At 50.9% G+C, this 20,150-nt stretch overlaps 1 long non-coding RNA gene across 1 annotated transcript in view; it reads left to right on the forward strand.

The window, feature by feature from the left end:
• LOC101058230 (uncharacterized) overlaps window positions 1–14,030 on the forward strand; it is a 30,469-nt gene extending 16,439 nt beyond the window's left edge. Inside the window, exons 2-5 of the long non-coding RNA XR_676698.3 lie at window positions 5,598–5,753; window positions 8,447–8,564; window positions 8,999–9,135; window positions 12,359–14,030. This is a non-coding gene — a long non-coding RNA (uncharacterized LOC101058230). The remainder of the gene's footprint in view (window positions 1–5,597; window positions 5,754–8,446; window positions 8,565–8,998; window positions 9,136–12,358) is intronic.
• The last annotated feature ends 6,120 nt before the right edge of the window (window positions 14,031–20,150 follow it).

Consider the following 20,150-nt stretch of genomic DNA (forward strand, 5'->3'; position numbering starts at 1 on the left):
GCTGGGTATGGGGGCTATTTATTCGTTCATTTATTCATTCATCCATCCATGGAGCACCTACTGCATTCCTTAGCCCAAGGACTTGGAAATCGGGCACCCTAACATGCTGCTCCACTACTCAAGGGGCCTATTAATAGATTCTGAACTGGCTCCTCCCCTCACCGTGCATTGCCTCTGTTCTAGAGCTAGGATGGGCACACTGGTTTGTGACTTTTAGCCATCAGGGGCCATATCCAGCAGGGGTTTTGGTTGAATCTGAGTCCAGCTAAGTTAAACCAAAAATAGATTTACTGGAAAGCTTTGGGATGGCTCACAGTCTTGTTGGGGAAGGGGGAGAACCAACCTCAGAGAAAGGGAAGGCACCCAACGAGGCAGGGAAGTATGTTACAGAACCAAGGGACAGTCAAGCTCATACACTACTTCCGGGACTGCTTCTCCTCACCTGACCCCTGCCAATGGACCCTGACATTGGGAATCATTTCTGAAATGCTTCTTTCCATGAGGAGTATCTGGCTGTCTGTCAGGGGGCTTCAGGAGGGAGCTCTTTGAGCTTCTGGCCTTCCCCCCTCCCTCCCTGAACTCTCTCCAGCTACTGCAGCCTATGCCCAAGCTGATATTGTTTTCTAACTGACCAAGCTCTTTGGCTTCTCCAAATGCCCCAGCCAGCCCTGGGCTTTCTGAACTCACTATATCTCCAAATAACTTCTTTTTCCCCTCCATGTATGTCCTTTAGGGTCACAACTAAAGGGGCCAACATAGACATCTCCCTCACTGGTCTTGATCATTTTGTGCCTGGCCCCAGCCTAATTTAAAGCCCTGTAAACTAGTACATGTCGTGACCTCAGGGTAAAGGTGAAATCCCCTGCCATCTGCTGAGGGGGTAGGGGGGGCACCTGCTGGAGGAATGGTACAGTCCAGACCCATGATTGCCCCAGGAGAATCAGCCAGAGGCAAGCCAGTCTGCTCAAAGCCCTGGAGGCTGAGAGGTCTGGTGGCAGCCTGTCAAGGAGCCAACCGTGCAGGGAGCTGGCCAGGCTGGATGTGGGAACCACACTGGAGACTTATTGGCGCAGATCCCTCTCATAGCTATGCTACAAGCCCTCTTATCAGATGCAAAGGGGATCTTCTGTTCTCCACAAGGGCAATGTCCTACCAAGGTGGGGGTAAAACTGGCCTTGGGAAATTAGAGACATTACGTGACTTGCTGAAGGTTATGTAGATGATAATGAGCAGAGCTGCAACTCCCCAGTCCTCAGTCAGCAACAAAGCACTCTAGCAAATACCACATTGTACCACCTCCCCCAGATAGCTTTCAGGAGCCCCCAGCTCCCCCGCCAGCCACCTGCCTCAGGCCTTAACTACTTCATTAGAACCACAGTGTGTCCAAGCTTGAAGAGACCTCAGAGGTCAGTAGCCGAGCCCTCCCCTCACACACACATATGCATACACAGACAAGTACACCATTACAGCTGGAAAATTGAGGCTTGGGGAGGGAAAGGAGAATGCCAAAGATTGGCAAGCAGGTTGATGGGTCTAGAAGCCAGATCCCTGGGCTCCTCTGGCAGCCATGGTTCTGTGTACAGGCCTGGCTACATTCCTGTCCTTATCTTACAACCTAGCCGCAACAGCTATTCCTACCTGTCCTCTTTTCTCCCTGTCCTCGAGCTTTGCATTCAGGGCCGAACCTACTGCTAGAGAAGTCCCCGCCTTCCACCCGAGCACCCATGGATCAGCTGGTGCCCCTACAGCTATCCTGGTGGAAGAGCCACCCCACTTCTGGCCCACTTCCTTCTCTTTTAATAGCATGTGTGAAGAAGAAGCTGTTGGTGCCAAAAAGATTCCAAGAAAATAGGTAGGCCCAGGCCAGGCAGCCCAAGCTGCTAATGCAAAGAGGCAGCTCCTACCCTTCCATCAAAGCCCTGGAATCCAGAACTGCAAAGGCCCCAGGGAGGAAGTAAAAGGAAGCTGAGTTGCTAAGTGGCCTGCCCCCATCCTCCACCCCACTGCAGATGCCTGGCTGGCTGGAGAGGAGGGCACTAGCAGAGGAATGATGATAACCATCCCTCCCATCTGGACGGCCCTTTCACACACCACTAACAGGCTTCCCTCCCCTTCTCTTGTCCCAGCCACACAAAAGGCTTGGTAATTATCCCCAGTAGCCAGATGGAGGCTCAGAGAAGACAAGAAACCTGCCTGAGGTTGCACAGCTAGTTGGTGGTGGTATTAAGCACAATTTGCAATCCAGGAATCCATGTCCCGTGCATATTCCCCTTAGCTTTCACCTGGCTTACAAACCCAGGCCTTGGACTCCTGGATCTCTGCCCCAGCCAGAGGGCAAAGGGGATAGGGCACCCAGGCTGGGAGGGACTGTAATAGAAGAGAGTTTAAGATGGGGGAGGGCACTGAGGACCAATATGACAGAAAAAAGCAAGTCTACCCCTGTCCCAAGTTTCCCTCATTGCCCTCTCGACTGAAGAACTTTCTTTAGCTTTTCTTTTAGAGCAGATCTGCTGGAAACACATTCTCCTAGTTTTTCTTCATCTGAGAATTTTACTTCTGCTTCCTTCTTGAATGATATTTTCACTGGATATTGAACTCTCTGGGTTGACAGTTCTTTTCTTCTGGAATTTAAAAAATACTGTGACACTTCCTCTGGTCTCCATGGTTTCAGGCAAGAAATCCACCATCATTCATACTCAGGTCTCTTCTGACTTCAAGGGCCTGCTCCAAAGGAGGCCATGCAGGGTAGCAGAAAGAACTCTGGAGGACTGGGAGTTGAGCCACAGCTCCACCACTTCCTATCCATGTGACATCGCATGAGTCCCTCCACCATTCCCAACCTCAGCTTTTACATTGCTGCTATAAAAGGGTGGGACTGGATTGTCACACTAAAGACCCTGACATTCCCTGGGTCTCTGAGAACTATCCAATTCCCAGGGGTGCCAAGCTCCTGGTGATGAGGAAAGAGACCCCACAGAGACACCCTCTGTCCCTGCTTTCCTTGGGGGATGTGGCTTGAGTCCTGTACTTTTTGTTCCCTCGACTGACGCCTGCCCTGGCCTTACCTGGCCCATTGAGGCAGGGAGGGTTCTTAGGATGTTTCAGGCTTCCCAACCCAGCTCTCAAATCCTGAGCAACCAGGGGAACCCTCTCTTTCCCTCTCGTCAGGGCCATTGCAGAGCACTCCTTCAGTGGGCAGGGGGGCAATCTCCAGGACCACCCAATGTCTCTCCCCATCCTACCCACCCTACAGTACAGTCTGACTGCTGGGCTCTCCCAGACACTGCCATGCTGTTTTCATGCTTCCATTTTGTTCCCTCTGCCTTGGAAATCCTTTCTCCCTTGTCTACTTGGCAAGGTCTTGCAGAAGCAATACTAGCTCTTTACTTCTCTCTGCCTCGGTTTTCTCATCTGTAAATTAGAGATGACAATAATAATAATAATACCTACCCCATAAAGTCATTGGGAAGATCAAACAAGCTACTCCCTATGAAATCCTTTGAACAGTGGTTGGCCCATAGTAAATATTCAACAGACACTAGCTTATTATTACAGTTATCATTAACACTATTATAGTGTGATGGTTAAGTGCACAGACCTTAGAATCAGACTTCCTCTGTACAAATCCCCTGTGTCAACTTAACCAACTACTTGACCTCTATGTGCTTCAGTACTCTCATCTTTAAAAGGCGGTTAATAATAGCCCCACCTCATAAGGTTGTTATGAGGATCAAATGAGACAACACTTTGCACAGAGCCTGACACATAGTAAGCCCTCAAAAAATGTTAGCTGTGATGATAAGGATGCTCATCAACAATTGAGCTTCCTTTCCTCTTGAGAAAGAGAGGCAGCAGGTACTCTTGGGGAACGTGTCCACTGGAACATGAGCTAGGGAGAGACATCCATGCACCCATGCAACTCTTAGACCACATCACGTTCCTGGTTCTGGCTTGTGAGATTCCCCACCTCTGTGACTTCATGTGGCCTGTTCTCTATGCCTAGGTTGCCCTGTCCCCAGGTCAAGTTCCAAGGCCTCACCTTTGGGAGGCCTCCCACAGTTCCTGCATGTTGACTGAATTCCAGGTTCCTGTAGGACACACCCAACAGGCCATCTGAAGCTCTATCCGATGCTCCCCAAAGTCTGCTTGCGGTGGAGTTAGTTCTGCACTACAGCCCTTGATTCTAGTCCTGGCTCTGCCCCCTGACTTTCTGTGTGACTTGGGGTCAGTGTCTTTTCCTTTCTGGGCCTCATTTTTTTCATCTATAACATGAGAAGTTTGGCTCAAATGGTCTTTAAGGTTTCTCCTAGATGGGTAAATCCTAGCATTACTCACCACTGTCATCCCAGGGCTAAGCTAGTCCAGTGCCTGATGTTAAACATTTGATAGGGACTCAGACTGAACTAAAGTGGACTGATTATAGAACCACAGACAAATGCCTCGACCCAGTCCCTCCCATACCTCCTGTACGTCCTGTCACCCAGGCTTTAGCCATCCTTGGCTGCCCAGCTCCCCAACCTCTGCAACTCAGGGCTTGAGGACAGAGCCTAGCTGCTGCCTGAAGGCTGGGCTGCTGGGGCCCCAGCAGGAATGTTCCTGGGCTTATTTTAGTCCCTTAAATTCAAAGGCTGGAGGTTCTAATTTACAACTCCCTGCCTGGAGCGGGAGCCTGGGCTGGGGTGGCCTGCCTCAGCTGCCAAGCATGAACCCCACTCTAGACCACAACCCAACCTCAGAGCTGCCTGTGGCCATTCCTGCATAGCAACAGCACAGACAACAAAGGCCCCTTAACCTTCCTCTTCTAGCGGCAACTATAGCAGTGGCTGCTGCTGCCTTGGGACTCAGCAGGATGAGGTACAGAACAGGGAATGGGCTGGCTAAGTCAAGACACTAGGAAGGCACAGATAGTTCCTGTGCCCACACTGGGCACTCACCCTTTGGGCATCTTGGCAAGGCCACAGGGGCTGCCCCCACAGAGCTAGGCCAGACAGAGAAATGTGGCCAATGGAAACTAAGGCCTGGGACCTAGAGGGCCACTGAGCTTTGAGGGAAGAGCCAGCTGTTTTCCATCTTCACTGAGGACTGAGGGAATAGAAACAGGCAGGAAAAACAGTGAGAAGAACCGCTGGTTTCAAAAGACCAGCTTTCTATCCTAGGCATACTGTGGAGAGGTGACTGGACCTCCAGCCGTCCTCCTTCAATCCACTCTCCAGGTGGTACCTCAGAGGTACCTTGCCAGCAAAGACCTGATCGGATTATTTCTTTAATTAAAACATTTCAATGGCTCCCTATCGCCTACAGGGGGAAATCCAGCCTTTCATTCAAGGAGCTAAGGCCCTTCACAATGTGGCCCCAGCCTACCTTTCTGTGCCACTCCCAAGGCCTCTCCTACCCCACACACCCTACAGTACAGCCACTCTGGCGGCTGGCTTTCCCCCAGACCTCCCATGCTCTTTCATGCCTCCATTTTATTCCCTCTGCCTGGGAAGTCCTTTCTCCCTTGGCTCCTTAGCAAACTCTTTTTTATGGTTGAAGCCTCAGCTCAAATATTCCCTATTCAGGTACAAAGGTAACAGTTTCCTCTCTTGTGTTTCCAGTGTTTCCCTCAGACTTTTATTCATTCAAGCAGCATGTATTGGATACCTACTATACAACAAGCATTGTTCTAGGAACCAGGGATACAGTGGCAAAAATGACAAGCCATAGACCCTGCCCTCATGAAACTTCATGTAGAGGAGACATACAGCAGATCAGTAAGCTGACAAATACATAAGATGATTTGAAATAGTGTTGTGTACAGGGTGTACTGGAAAATGCTGAGTGATCTGCTTAAAGGAGGGCATCTGCAGCACCTGCTGACTTCTGTGGTGCTGACATTCCCATCATGGCTCATCTCAAGCTGGCAGTGTGAAGTCATTGAATACTGAGTTGGGAAGAGCCAGTGAAAGCCAGCTCCAGCACATTGGTACATACTAAAAAGAAAAGAAAACCAGTTAATAGAATAGAGAGCAACTGAGGCACAGAGGTGGGGAGTGTTGCTAAATTCAATTAGGTGCGGGGGGGACCAGGGAAGGCCTCTTTGAAGAGGTGACATTTAGGGGATGGCCTGAATGACAAGAGGCCAGTTATGCAAAGATCTGGGGGAAGCTCTTGGCACTTTTGGTTTTTAAAAATACTTTTTCTATTGAGGCATAATTTCCATACATTAAAGTGCACTAATCTTAAGTGTACAGCTCCATGAATACTTACATTATGTATCATCCTCTGTAACCACCACCTAGGTTGAGATATAGACCATTTTCAGCACTCCAGAAGGCTCTTGTGTGCCTCTTCCCAATCAGTAATCCCTGTCCCAAGGGAAACTACTATTTTGACTTCTCTCCCTGTAGGTTGGTTCCGCATGTTTTTGAAGTTCATATCCATGGAATATAAATATAGCATGCCATAGTATGTTCTTTATGCTGTATTTCCCTCACTTAACATCACATCTGGGAGAGCCGCCCATGTTGTTACATGTTACATGTGGCCATGTTCTTTTTCACTGCTGTGTGGTATTCCATTATATGACTCTTTCCTGGTACCTTCCATGTTAATGATGTTTCCCTGTCTGTCTCCTCCTCGGGGCCTGAGACAGGGCAGTGTAACACAGCACGAGCAGCTATGAGCTCTGATGTGGGCCCGACCACTGCTGAGCTCAGGGATGTGGAGTCCTCTTCTCTGAACAGGATGTTCCCTTCTGTCTTTGTATCTGTGAAACAGATAGTGGCAAGCCTTCCTACAGATGTAGCAAAGAGTTAGCAAGATGATCCACAGCAAGCACTTAGTGGAGGCCCTGGTCTGGAGGGTCTGCTCAAGGGCACCCCAGGTGCCTTCTCCACCCTTGGCCTGTGCATTTGGCAAGCAGCAGGTATAGTTCGTGCATGCATGTGGGGGAAACACAGCACACGTATGATTGTATGTTGTGCTGTGAAATGACTGCCGAGATTGCTTTGGGGATGGTTGGGGTGAGGGACAGGTTTGAGGCACCAGAGGCACTTCCATTGCTGAGAGGGCCTGGAATGTGAGCTGCCACAGAAAGGTCTTCAGTACCCTCCCCACCAGGCTGGACCAGGATGTATAGAGGGAAAGAAAGAGGCAAGGGACTTATGACCCCTGCCACAGCGCTTGCACAGGAAGGAGTGCAGAGCATTCTTGCTGGGGTCTCTGCTCCCTCCCTGCACTCCGCTTCAATTTACAGTTGCATGAACTTAGGTTTGGAGAAGTAAGGTCAATTTCACATAGCCTAGAAAGTGTTGGAGGAGAGATTCAAACCTAGGTGTGTTTAACTGAAAGCCAGTGGGTTGAGGGCATCTTGTGAGACCTTGAGGGTGCTGACCCAGCCTCAAGGAGACAGAGTAGCTGGGCAAGCAGGCTGGGCTCTGGCCTGGAGGAAGGCCTTGGGCCTCGTGCTGCCAACTGCAGAAGGGCTGTCTGGGGAGCCCCTACCAACACATCCCACATAATGGGGCTCACCTAGGCATCACATCCTCTTTTTTCTCCCTTTACTCCCGAGAGGAGACAGTAAGCAGTGGAAGAGGAGTGCCTAAAAAGAAACACGTGTCCTCAGCATTCCAACTACAGCTCCCTGCCTGCCCACTCCCCTGCACCTCTCCCTCACTTCCCCACCAGCCCCTGCCCGTGAGCAGCCTTGTCCTTGGTGCTGCCACCTCTGGCTCTCCCCATACCTCCAATTTGTTTCCAGAGGCCTTGAAGGCCAATCTTTCTTCATGACAGAGCCTCGTCCTTCAGCCTCTCGTTATCTCTCTCTTTCCCTGGCTCCTGGGAGCCCCAGGCCAGGGAGGGAGAGTGATGGGGTGGGGACACAAGAACATGTGGCTCCCAGTCCTGACTCTGCCACAGATTCCCTGCATGCCATTGGGTCAGTCCCTTCTCTTTTCTGGCCTCTTTCCCTATCTGTGCAATGAGCCAATCTCCAAGGGCCTTGTCAGCCTTGCGTTTCTCACCAGGCAGCAGAGACTCATTGCCCTAATGGAGAGAAGCAGAATGAACTCCAGCTCGAGGTCAAGAGCAGACCTGGAGGCAGAGAGGAGGCCAACTGGACTGTGTTCAAAATGGAGGGCTGATTCAGGCATAACGGCATAGAGGCTGGGATCTGCTCACCCTGGGCCCCTTTTCCTGTGACTGCTCCCTCAATATGCGTTCAACAAGTCACTATGGAGCAGTAGCTCTGGACCAGGCAATGAGTTAGGTGCAGCAAACCCTTGGTTCCTCACTTTGGCCTTACAATTCCAGCCATAGCTTCTACTTCTCTTCCCTACAGACGTGGAGGAATTTGGGGCCTGATCATCCAAGGCCACACAGAGAATTAAAACCGAAAACTGGGCTCAAATTCTCATCTCCTAACCACCACTACCTCCCCACACCTTGTCAAAATTTTTCTCCCTAGAATCCTAGACTCACTGTCTGATCCGGAAGGCACTTTAATCATGCCTAAGAGCCTGGAGATTTATAAAGGAAGCTGTAACTGGGAAGAATCCGGCCTGCTGGGTAGCTGCTTCTCCCAGGTACCCACAAGCAAGACACATGGCTTCACTCCTCTGTGCCCCCACAGTATTTCGTTTCCCCATGTAGGCACATCAGTGGGTGCAGGTTGCCCCCTTTCATCATTTACTCACATGCTTGTCTCTGGCACTGCGCAGAGCCTGTGTCTCCTCTATCTCCGTATCTCCCAGGCCTGGGCCAGGCAGACATGGGGAAGCAATTCAGTGGGTGCCCGTGGCGTGGAATTGACCATGTTGCTCCTGAAACACAGTTCCTTTTTCTCTCTTTCTTTTTTCTTTCTTTCTTTCTTTCTTTCTTTCTTTCTTTCTTTCTTTCTTTCTTTCTTTCTTTTTCTTTCTCTCTCTCTCTTTCTTTCTTTCTTCTTTCTTTCTCTTACCCTCTCTCTCTTTCTCCCCTTCCTTCCTTCCTTCCTTGCTTCCTTCCTTTTTTGAGACAGGGTCTTGCTCTATTACCCCGAGTGGAGTGGAGTGGTGCCATCTTGGCTCATTGCATCGTTGACCTCCCGAGCTCAAGTGATCCTCCCACCTCAGCCTCCCAATTATCGGGACTACAGGCACACACCACCACAGCCAGGTAACTTTTTGTATTTTTAGTAGACAGGGTTTTACCATGTTGCCCAGGCTGGTCTTGAACTCCTGGCCTCAAGCAATCTACCTGCCTCAGCCTCCCAAAGTGCTGGGATTCCAGGCGTGAGCCACTGCACCCAGCCCCTGAAATGTAGTTTCTTCTGTGCCTGCCCTCAGTGAGTGAGCTCTGGAGACAGGTGCTCTGGATTTGTGCAGTGGTTCTGTCACTAAGCCCAACTTTCACAGTGACTTAACCTTTCTGTGCCTTGCTTTCCTACTGGTAAAATATCAGCAATTACAGTACTGATTCATGGGGTTGCTGTGATGCACCCCAAATAGTGTCTGGTACATAGTAAATGTTCAGTATTTATTACCACTATTACTACTGCTCTCAACCCTACTACTGCACTCACTACTACTACCGTTTTAACTTAAGGATGTATGAAGCTATTTCCTAGATAGGCTTCCAGAAGTCGATATTCCTCATATATGATTGCCAGCCTAAAGGCTGTGAACTAGCCTCCTCTTCTCCAATTTTCTCATGCCTAGGACTCACCTGGGGATCTCATTAAAATGCAGGTTCTGATTCAGCAGATCTAGGGTGGGGCTAGAGACCCTGCACTTCTAACGAGCTCCCAGGTAGTACTGACACTGCTGGTCCAGGGACCACACTTTCTATAGCAGCCCTTGCCAATATTAACCAAAGAGAGCTACTGTCTATTGAAAATCCAGTAAGTGGCAGACCCTGTGGAAGTGCTCCACATGCATTATCTCCTTGAATCCTTGCATCAGCCCTGAAGGGTATGTATTTTCATCCCTATTCTACAGATGAGAAAACTGAGGCTCAGATAAATCAAGTGACTTTCCCAAAGTTACATAGCTTGGAAGTGGCAGAGATAGGGTTTGAACTCAGACCAGGCTGACTCCCAACCCCCATTTTCTTCCATTCTTGCAAACAGCCTCCCTGTGGTGTGGCAGACCCCAGAGGATGTCTGTCCCCCCACAGAGAGAGGACTGCAACACAGCACCTGAAGTGATAGCAAAAATCACTCTCTGGGCACAGCTCTTTAACATATCCGAAGCACTTGCCTGCCCACCACAGGCCTGGTAAACAGGCAGGGCAAGGACCTGGATCCCTGTTGAAGCTGGTGAGGACTGAGAGCTGTTGGGGTGGGTGTGAGGGCATGCAGAGGGTAGAGGAAGGCCCTGGCCTGGATTCACCAAGGGATGGCCCATGACCCAGGAGCTATTCCTCATCTCTGTATGCTCAGGAATCCTCCAAGGTTGCAGACTCAGGGCCACTGAATGTCACTGGCCCAAAGCCCAAGATGCTGAGGTCTCAACCAAAGGACCCATTTTATGCACTGGGGGCAGGACAGCAAGCCAGCAAGAAGCCCCTGTGTTCTCACTGGCTTCTTACCATGAGGTAAGCCCTCAGCCTCAGCAGAGAGAGCCTGTTGCTTCTGGCAGCTCTGTGGTCCAGGGCTGCTGTGTCCCAGCCAAGCCTAGAGACATCCTCACACCTTCTGGCTCCCTGATTATGACCATTCCTTTTCCTGACTAGGCCCATAACAACCTGTTTTCACACAGTGCATAAGACGATAAACATGTGCTACTCTCTTGGGTCTTTCCTGGGTCTCCTAACAGGACCATGGATCTGTTGGGTATCTGAGAGACAGGTTTCTGGGGTCTGAGATTCCCCTAGAATTGTAGGTAAAACCATAGGGGGATGTGACATTTTAGAAATGGCTATTTGTAGCTTTTACTATTCATCTACTGATTTAGCAAATATTGATTGAATGCTTATTTTGTGTGGGGCACTGAGTTGGGCACTAGGAGTGCAGTGATGAGCGAAACAGAGATCCCTGCCTCCAGGAAGCTTCCAGTCCAGGGAGCAGTCAGTGAACAAGTAAGCAAACCAATAAAATCTACACATAAGGACAGATAGTGATGCTGGGTTCTGTCTAGTCCAGTGTCATTCACTACATAAATAGGCACTGCTAACATTTTTGAAGGGATGCCTGAGTGAGGGCCAGGGTGAGGGAGGGGCAGGGCCTGCCAAAGGTCAGACCCCCAAAACAGACCCTCAGGCTTCAGGGCATGCATGTGGACCATCGCATGCATGAACCGTTTAAGTGGGCATGGAGCTAATCAACAGAGCTGCAGAAGAGAATGACCACCTTGGGCCTGGCATGTTTTTTGGTGACCAAAAAAGCCACCCCCACCTCCATTCCTATACTGAGCTTATCCATTTCCAACACAGATTGCTCATGGGAGAACCTCACCCCACACCCCTCTTACCCCAAAGGCAGCTGTTCTCCCTCTAGCCTGCTGGGTGGGCTCTGGACCTTCCTCGGGCCTCACTCCTGAGAAGGTCCAGCTGGTGGGTCCAGCTGGGGATTTCAAGGACGATGGGGCCCATCTGGAGGGAGCTTGGAGTGAGCCAGAGGGGCCAGTAGGGAGGAAAAGCCCCTTGGGAACAGAAGACTGGGCTGGGAGAACTCTCTCAGAATGATGCAAAGAAGAAAAGGAAAGGCCAGGAACCTGGGCTGGCATTCATGAGAGCATTCTGAGGCCTGAAAGAACTCTGAGAGGTCACCTTCACTCATCCCACCTTCATCTAGGATGCACTTCCACTGTATCTGAATCTATGTCAGTGTGCAGTTTCTAAAGACTCCTGGCTGGCGAGTGAGCCCTCTCCCTGCCCACTGTGCCTTAGCACTCTTCTCTTTCTTCTCTGGTGGCTTCTGTGGCCCAGACACCGGGCACTGTGTGGGGAAAGGTAAAGAGTGGATCCACAGCTGAAGAAGTCCTCTCTCTGTTCTAGAGGACTTCAGTCTCATGCAGGAGACAAAGCCTAAAGAATTTTCTTGGATACAATGTGGTCAGTGCTTTCGGTCTTCTGATGAGGGAGAATTATGTCTGTGGAGGGTGGGGTGAGGGGACCAGCAGGGAGAGTAAGGAAAGGCCTCCCAGAGGAGGCATCAAGAAGAAGTGAGAGGCTCTATGGGCAGAAGGCCATCCCAAGCTTCCAGAGAGCTGCCTGCTCTGGTCAAATCCCCATTCAGATGTTCAAGTCCCATATACCATGTTTCAGCCAAATGCTTGCCCAGCCTCTCCTTTCCCACTTCCCGAAGCAGGGAGCTCATTCCCTCTCAGGACAGAGATCATTTCAGGACAGGCCTAACTCTAAGAAGTTGCTTCCTTTTTTTTTTTTTTTTCTTTTTGAGATGGAGTCTCACTCTGTTGCCCAGGCTTGAGTGCAGTGTCACAATCTCGGCTCACTACAACCTCCGCCTCCTGGGTTCAAGCAATTCTCCTGTCTCAACCTCCCAAGTAGCTGAGACTACAGAGGCATGCCACCACACCAGGCTAATTTTTGTATTTTCAGTAGAGACGGGGTTTCACCATGTTGGTCAGGCTGGTCTCAAACTCCTGACCTCAGGTGATCCACCTGCCTCAGCCTCTCAAAGTGCTGGGATTACAGGCGTAAGCCACAGTGCCCGGCCCAAAAGTTGCTTTCTCCAACTTTTGGGCTGAACTCTGTCTCTTTGTGGCTTCCATCCATTGGTCACAGTGCTGCCTCTGGGGGCCACCTAAGCTCTGTCTTCTCCCTCTGCCCTCCAACAGCTTCTTAGAGGTCTGAAGCATCACCATAGCCATAACCCCTGAGTCTTCTCCAAGCAAAACAACTCCACTTCCTTCAACTGTTCTTCATGAGACCAGGGCCCCCGCTTTCTCCACAGCATGCTTTTGCCTCCCTGGTCATGCTCCAGTGTGACTCTGGTACCCTTAATATGTGGCACACAGAGCTGACACCATATTCAGGGCAGTCTGTCACCTCCTTGTTCTTGAAACTTTACTTCTATACTGCCTACAGATGCAGCTGAAGGTTCCATGGATGTATTTGGTCAGACCATGCATATGACAGTCACCTCCTCACCTCTGCTCCTTGCCCTCTCACCTGGTTCCCCCTTGCCAGCCTACATTTGAGGACTGGATTCAAGAGCAAGACCTAACATTTCTCCCTGTCATATTTACTTTGTAAGCTTCAGCCCCTCCTTCTAGTCTGTCAGGAACGGGAATGTTTTTGAAAACAGACTCTGAAAGCCAATGAGATGTGCTCCTCCTGCCCACAGTTGGACCCAGGCTCCATATTTGATCAGTGAACAGCCACGTCCGCACATGTGCCACAAGGCATTTGTCTGCAAATTCATCCAGAGACCTTGACAGATGCCTGGAGGTCAGAAATCAGCCTCCTCTATGCTGCCATGTGGCCCCAGGAGCCTGAAGGAAATACCAAGTACATCTAGAAGTTGATGGTTGACCGATGGGAGAGGGGGCAAGATGCCAGTCACTCAGTCAGCCAACCTTTCCTGAAGATTGTTGGAGGCTCCAAGTGACATAGGGGATAATGCAGAGAACATTCAGAGACATCATCTACTGCCTGTGCGCTCTGGAAGTTTCTAGTCTCACAAAAAGGAAGACCAGGGAGGCCCTTAAGAAAATATAGCAGGCTGAATAATATCCCCCAAAGATATCAGGTCCTAATCCCTGGAACCTGTAAAAGTTACCTGATTTGGAAAAATGATCTTGGCAGATGTGATCAAGTTAAGGGTTTCTAAATGCAATCACATAAGAGGGAGGCAGAGGAGACTTAAAACAGATGGAAAAAGAAAAGAAAAGACCACGTGACCATAGAGGCAGAGATTGGAGTGAAGTGGCTACAAGCCAAGGAATGCTGGCAGCCACAGAAGCTGGAAAAGACAAGGACCAGATTCTCCCTTAGAGCCTCTGGAAGGAGCATGGCCCCATCAACACCTTGATTTTGGCCCAGTGATACTGGCTTTAGACGTCTAGCCTCCAGATCCGTGAGAGAATACATTTTTGTTTTCTTCAGCCACCAAGTTTGTGGTCATTGTTACAGAAGCCACAGGAAACCGAGATAGGTAATGAGGGAGGTCCACAGGCAGGTGAGGGGCCTGGACCACGACCAAGGTGGGCCAGGCAACTGATGGCCATAAATCTTAGTCAAGGCTTCCTGGAAGAGGCTGGAGCTGGGATCTCAAGAGTGATAGAGGAGGGGGCTTGGCAGAGGGAAGAGACAGGGCTCCCTGGGCTGTGACAATTGAGCAGATCAGGCCTGGTGTGGCCAGAGATCACTGAGACTGCAGAAGTGAAGGGGGGTGGTGTGTATGTGAAAAGGCCACATCCTGCCAAGTTGCCACTTTACGTCCTTCGCAGGGGAAAATGAGCAGAACCCTGCATCGCCAGCAGGGTGGCCCTTGGTCATCCTGCAAAAAGCCAAGATGTGGGGTCAGACAGACCTGGTTCTAGCACCACCACATACTGGTGCCTGCTGCCTCCCTGAGCCTCAGTCTCCCCATCAGCAAAATGGGGGTGATAATATTGGTATAATTTCTAAGGATACTTTCTCATTTTCCAGCTTTCCCTTGTTGTCGCATTTCTTCTTTAAGCTAGATGTTCACAGGCAAGAGGAGGGCTGCTGCTTTTAAATGAAGGGATGCCAGGGCGGCATGGAAATGCCAAGACCCCCCTCCTCGGGATGAGGCGGGGGTTGGGCAAAACAGTAGCTGGCTGTGATTCTGTGCACACTGAAGGCCAGTGCCCTCCCTGCTTGCCTCCAAGAGCTGCCCTGCCAGGGCAGGTGCCCCTTCTTCCCCAGAGGGCCTGGCTCCTCCCTCCTGACGTCTGCCAGCCCAGCTCCCAGGCAGCTTCAGGAAGGCATGGAGGAGAGTCGAGCTTGGCTATTTATAACATGGGATGTGATAAACACTTCCAAGAGATATTTCCCGATAGACCAAATTCAACAGAGATTACATAAGCAATTAGATCTTCTGAGCTCTGTGCTATCTTTTTGCACAGAGGCTGCCAAAAGCATGTGTGAGCAAGTCTTTCTTTATAGTCATACATTTATACTTTATGAGAATGTAATTGAAATGTTTCAGGTGAGCAAGCCCACCCTCCCTCCCTGCTCCACGACTCACCATCTCCCCCCAGCTGCCACAGGCTGGTTAGGGGACCTTGGGGCCTCTTCTTCTCAGCCAGCTGTATGTTCCTGGCCAAACTTCTGCCCCTGTCTGTACAAATACAGGGCTAGACAAGCTGGCGTCTTGAAGGATGTTGGGAGATTTGAGGACTCCCATGCCAGGGGCTGTGGGAAGAAGAGCACTAGGCAGGGAGCCCCAAGCCTGAACTGAAGCCTTACTGCCCCCATTGACTTGCTGAGTGGCCTCAGGCAGGACTCTTGCTCATTCTGTACCTTGTTTTTCCTTCTGTACAATGGGGAGAACAACCCCTAGACCATAGTGCTGTCATGAGAATTATGTGAGAATGTATATGTAAAGCTCCCACCCTGGTCTACGGTAGGTGCTCAAGACATTCTGAATCCTAGGTTCCCTTTCCTCTCTCTGGTCCACCATGGGCAGAGAGGACGGTTAGTAAGGAGTTTGGCTCCTGGTTCATCTGGCCTACCCTCACTGGACTCACCTTCCTCTTATGCCACTTGCTTTTCCCCAAGTGCAGACGCTGCTTTCTCACCGCACCTGATGGCTGCGGTGGGCCTTAACAGTGGGAGTTGTCTCTTGCTAAGGGTGAGAGCTGTCTACTTTCGACAAGGGTTGCGCCTCCACTTCTTCCTGGTCCAAGTGCCAAGACTCAAGCTGATCCTCAGGTGCTGGCCCTTCCCACCACAGTAGGATCTTTTGTCTGTCAAAATGTGCAGGTCCAAATCCCCCAAAGCCTTACAGCCAGCAGCCCCTGGGTCCTGGCTCTCATAAGTTTAGCTGTCATGACTTGACACACAGTGGCCCAGCAGGCCCGCCTGCCCACTTTGTCCATGGGGAACTGGACAGGATGGCTGGCTGGCAGCAGCCCAAGGTGGCTGGGGTGCTGAGAGGAGGCCTGACCCTAATTATCCTCTCCTTCCTCAGCTCTGGTTGTCCTCTTCACGAACCCTGAGCTCCTGCCACACTCAGTTGCTTACTCTGTTCTTCCCACCTCCAGGCCTTTGCCTGTGCTGGTCCCTCAGCCTCTGCTCCATCTCCATGTAATAGGTCCCTACTCATCATACAGGTCCCAGTCCAAATACTGACCTACTCTGCAAAGGCAACGATCTCCAAGATCTGCACTCCCAGGGGCTTAGTGTGTCACCCTCTCCTGGTATCAGGGTGTACTGTGGGTCTATGCTCTCTGTGGTCCCCTGTGGCTAGCCTGGAGTGCCTAGCTCAGAGGAGATGCCCTGGGGTATTTTGGGCAGTAGGATCAGGGTGGTCAGTATGGGGGACAGTGACGCAGGTGGAATCTCTTCCCCCAAGGCCAAGCAGAAATGGGCCAGCACAGCTGGGGGCTCCTTTCAGTGGAAGAAATGGAAGCGAGGGGTTGAGGGAGGGTGGAGTCTCTTAAAGCTAAGATGTGACTTTAAAGGCATTCAGCAAGCACTCAAAGAAGGTTATTGTGGGACCCCTGGAAATACTTCTGCTGTGTAAGTGGCAAGGGGTCTGTTTTAATGTGGTGGACAGAAAACTGGCCCTGGAATCAGAAGACCACCATGCAACCAGCTATGTGATCTTGGCCAAGTCACCTGTTCTGACTCTCAGTTTCTTCATTGTACAATGGGATAGGAATCCCTACCTTTCATGGCTGTTTCAAGAAGCAAATGAAGCAAATGATAGCATGTGAACACTAGTCGGGACCCAAACAAACCACCATTTCCCTTCCCCACCAGGCCCTCCAGGGAGCTCACAATGTATCTGGGGGCCTTATCCAGTAGAGCCCAAGTAGATTCCTAAGTGTTGAGGGCCTCGAAGTTGAGTAATGAGTTCTTTTTTTGTTGTTGTTTGTTTTTTGTGACAGGATCTCACTCTGTCACCCAGGCTGGAGTGCAGTGGTGTGATCTCCGCTCACTGCAACCTCCGCCTCCCAGGTTCAAGTGATTCTCCTGCCTCAGCCTCCAGAGTAGCTGGGATTACAGGTGCCTGCTACCATGCCTGGCTAATTTTTTGTATTTTTAGTAGAGACAGGGTTTCACCATGTTGGCCAGGCTGGTCTTGAACTCCTGCCCTCAGGTGATCCACCCACCTCGGCCTCCCAAAGTGCAGGAATTACAGGTGTGAGCCAGCACACTTGGCCGAGTGATGAGTTCTTAAAGGGACATCTTATGAGGACAGAGGTCACGGGAGTGAGGATAAATGACTACAGCATAGATGCAGGTAAGACAACAGGAAGAATTCTCAAATTATGAGGACTTGGAACCAAGAAACTTTTAGAAAGGAAAGATCCTGTAAGGAATTGACATCTGAGCTCAAATCTGTATGACATGAAGGACCTGGCCATGAGAAGTGGAGCAAGTGTGTTCCAGACAGAGGGAACAGCAATGCAAAGGCCCTGAGGCAGGAACCAGCTTGTAGGTTCAGGGGCACAGAAGAGATGAGTGTAATTGGAACAGAGTGAGTAAGGGGAAAGTGATCCCAGATGAGGCCAGCGGTATCAGCAGGGGCCACTCTGGAGAGCCTTGTAGGCCATGGGTAAGGACTTCACATTTTCCTCTGAGTGACATCGGAAGCCTTGGGAGGGTTGTGAGGAGGGGAGTAACATGACTGACTTAGGACTGTCACAAATCATTCAGCTTTTGTGTGACTAACAGTTGGGAAGGGACAATCCTAGAAGCAGGGAAGCTGAGAAAAGGCTGCTGATCCAGGCCAGAGGTGAGAGTGACCTGGACAAGGATGGCTGCAGTGGAGGTGTGGGGAAGAGATTGGGTCTGTGATTTATTTAGAGGTAAAGAAAGAATACTTACACTGGTCACGGTGGCTCACATCTGTAGTCTCAGCACTTTGGGAGACTGAAGTGGGTGGATTACTTAAGGTCAGGAGTTCAGACCAGCCCAGACAACATGGTGAAATCCCGTCTCTACCAAAAATACAAAAATTAGTGGGCGTGGTGGTGTGTGCCTGTAGTCCCAGCTACTCGGGAGGCTTAGGTGGGAGGACCACCTGAGCAGCAGAGGTTACAGTGAGCCGTGATGGCACCACTGCACTCCAGTCTGGGTGACAGAGTGAGGCCCTGCCTCAAGAAAAAAGAAAAAAGAGAGAACAAAGAATGCTTACTTGGCATCTATTATATGTGCATCCATCATCTCACTGAATCCTCCTGACTGCCCTGTGAAGTCAAGCTCATTTACCTCCACTGAACTGAGGAGGAAATTTAGGCTCAGACAGGCAAGTGGCCTGCCCAAAGTCACACAGCAAAGTGGCAGACTAGGACTAGGAGCCAGGTCTGTGTGATTCCAAAGCTTACATGCTTTCCATGACACTGTGACTGGGTCCTGGGCCAGGTCCTGCTTTCCCCGACATCAGCTCTCTGAAGAGGAGTTTCTTGCCACTGCTATGTTCTAAACCCGGCCTGGAGCCCTGTTCAGCCCACCTGATTCTCCTCCCTCACTCCTGAGACCAGCCTTCATGTCTTCATCTGTAAAATGCAGGGACAGCCCATTGTCACTATGGCAATGTGAGGGCTAAATGAGATGGGATGAGATAGCAAAAGCTCCCTGTCTAGGGTCTGGCACACTCCCTTCTCTCTTCCCTCTTAGCGGCAGGATTCACCTGTGGCCTAGATGCCCAGCAAGCTGCCCCCACTGCCCTGGTGCTCCCTTCCCCACCCAGTTCCCCACTGAGAAGCCAGCACCCCTAGGCAGGGCCCTGTCAGGCACACGCTCTCCCTTGTTCTTGCTGTCCATTCCTCGTGGCTCAGGCAGATGGGATGAGTCCTGTCATGCAAGAAGGATGCAGAAGCAGGAAGAAAAGCTCACCTCCTCTGGCATGATGTTTTTTATTCCCACCAAAAACAAACATAACTGACACTCATTCTGTGGGGTCCAAGCCCCTCTGGGGAAACAGAGAGGGAGCAAAATATCCATCCCATGCCTTTCCTCTCCACATCCCAACTCTTCTGCCACAAAGCCTCAAGAATACTTCAAACCAAAAGGAAGCAATGGCTTGCTCTCGGTGCAGCACTCTTACGGTACATCTGGAGAATCTCAGGCTCAGGAAAAAGGGACTTGGCCAAGAGCACACAGCTACTTAACAGTAGCACCAGAAATGAAATCCTCGTCTTCACTCCTAGAAGTGTGCCTTTGCCTCTCGTCGTGACCACACGGCAGCCCGCAGGTACCTGGCATGTGAGCCCATGTGCCCCCCACTAGCTTCCACTATTCTATGCAAGGGCCACTCAAGGGGGATTGGTGGGGGGTGTCTATGTTCAGCATCTCTTACAAGCCCCTGACCCTTGCTCCCTGTCCCCAGGACAGAGGTTCCATCCTGGGTCACCCCAGAGTAAGGACTCATTCCCCAAGCTGCGTGGATCAAGGGCCCAGGAATGGACGCCACTACTGTTCTCTTGCCTCAGCCACCCACCTCCATCCCTGGAGACTGGCTTCTCCCTGGATTACCTGGCACCCACTATGCCCCCTCTTGGCAGTCCCATCATTGACCCCAACCCAGACTCTCTCCTACTCAAGCCAGGAAGAGTGGGAGGGCACACAGAGGCCATGAGGAAACTCGTGCTGAGCCGGCCCTTGGGGACCTCATACTGGTGAGCAAGAAAGGGGCCATGGCCTCTGGGGGTGAGAGAGCCAGCGCGGGATTATGGGCTCCTCGCTCGGAAATGATTGGTCGTGACAAGCTCACTGCAGGAACAAAGCCATGTGAAATTGACCTCATCACCAGCGATCAGATCAGATTGTTTAGTGTGAGGGGAATGTGAGGGGGTGTTCAGCTAGGCAATGACCTAGTTAGGGCCTTAAAGAGGCAGAGCAGCTGCCCCACTCTGGGGAGACAGAGGCAAGAGGCCTCCCAGGGGAAGCCCCCACTGAGCTGCAGGTAGAGGAAGACCCATTCCCATGCAGGCCTTTCAGCATCTCCAGAGGGTAGCTGAGCACCTGGGCTAGGGTCTAGCCTCAGGGGACTAAGGGACAGTGATAGAGGGGGCCAGGGTAGGAAGCAA

This window comes from Pan troglodytes, chromosome X, assembly GCF_028858775.2.
Source record: "Pan troglodytes isolate AG18354 chromosome X, NHGRI_mPanTro3-v2.0_pri, whole genome shotgun sequence".
Classification (NCBI taxonomy): domain Eukaryota; kingdom Metazoa; phylum Chordata; class Mammalia; order Primates; family Hominidae; genus Pan; species Pan troglodytes.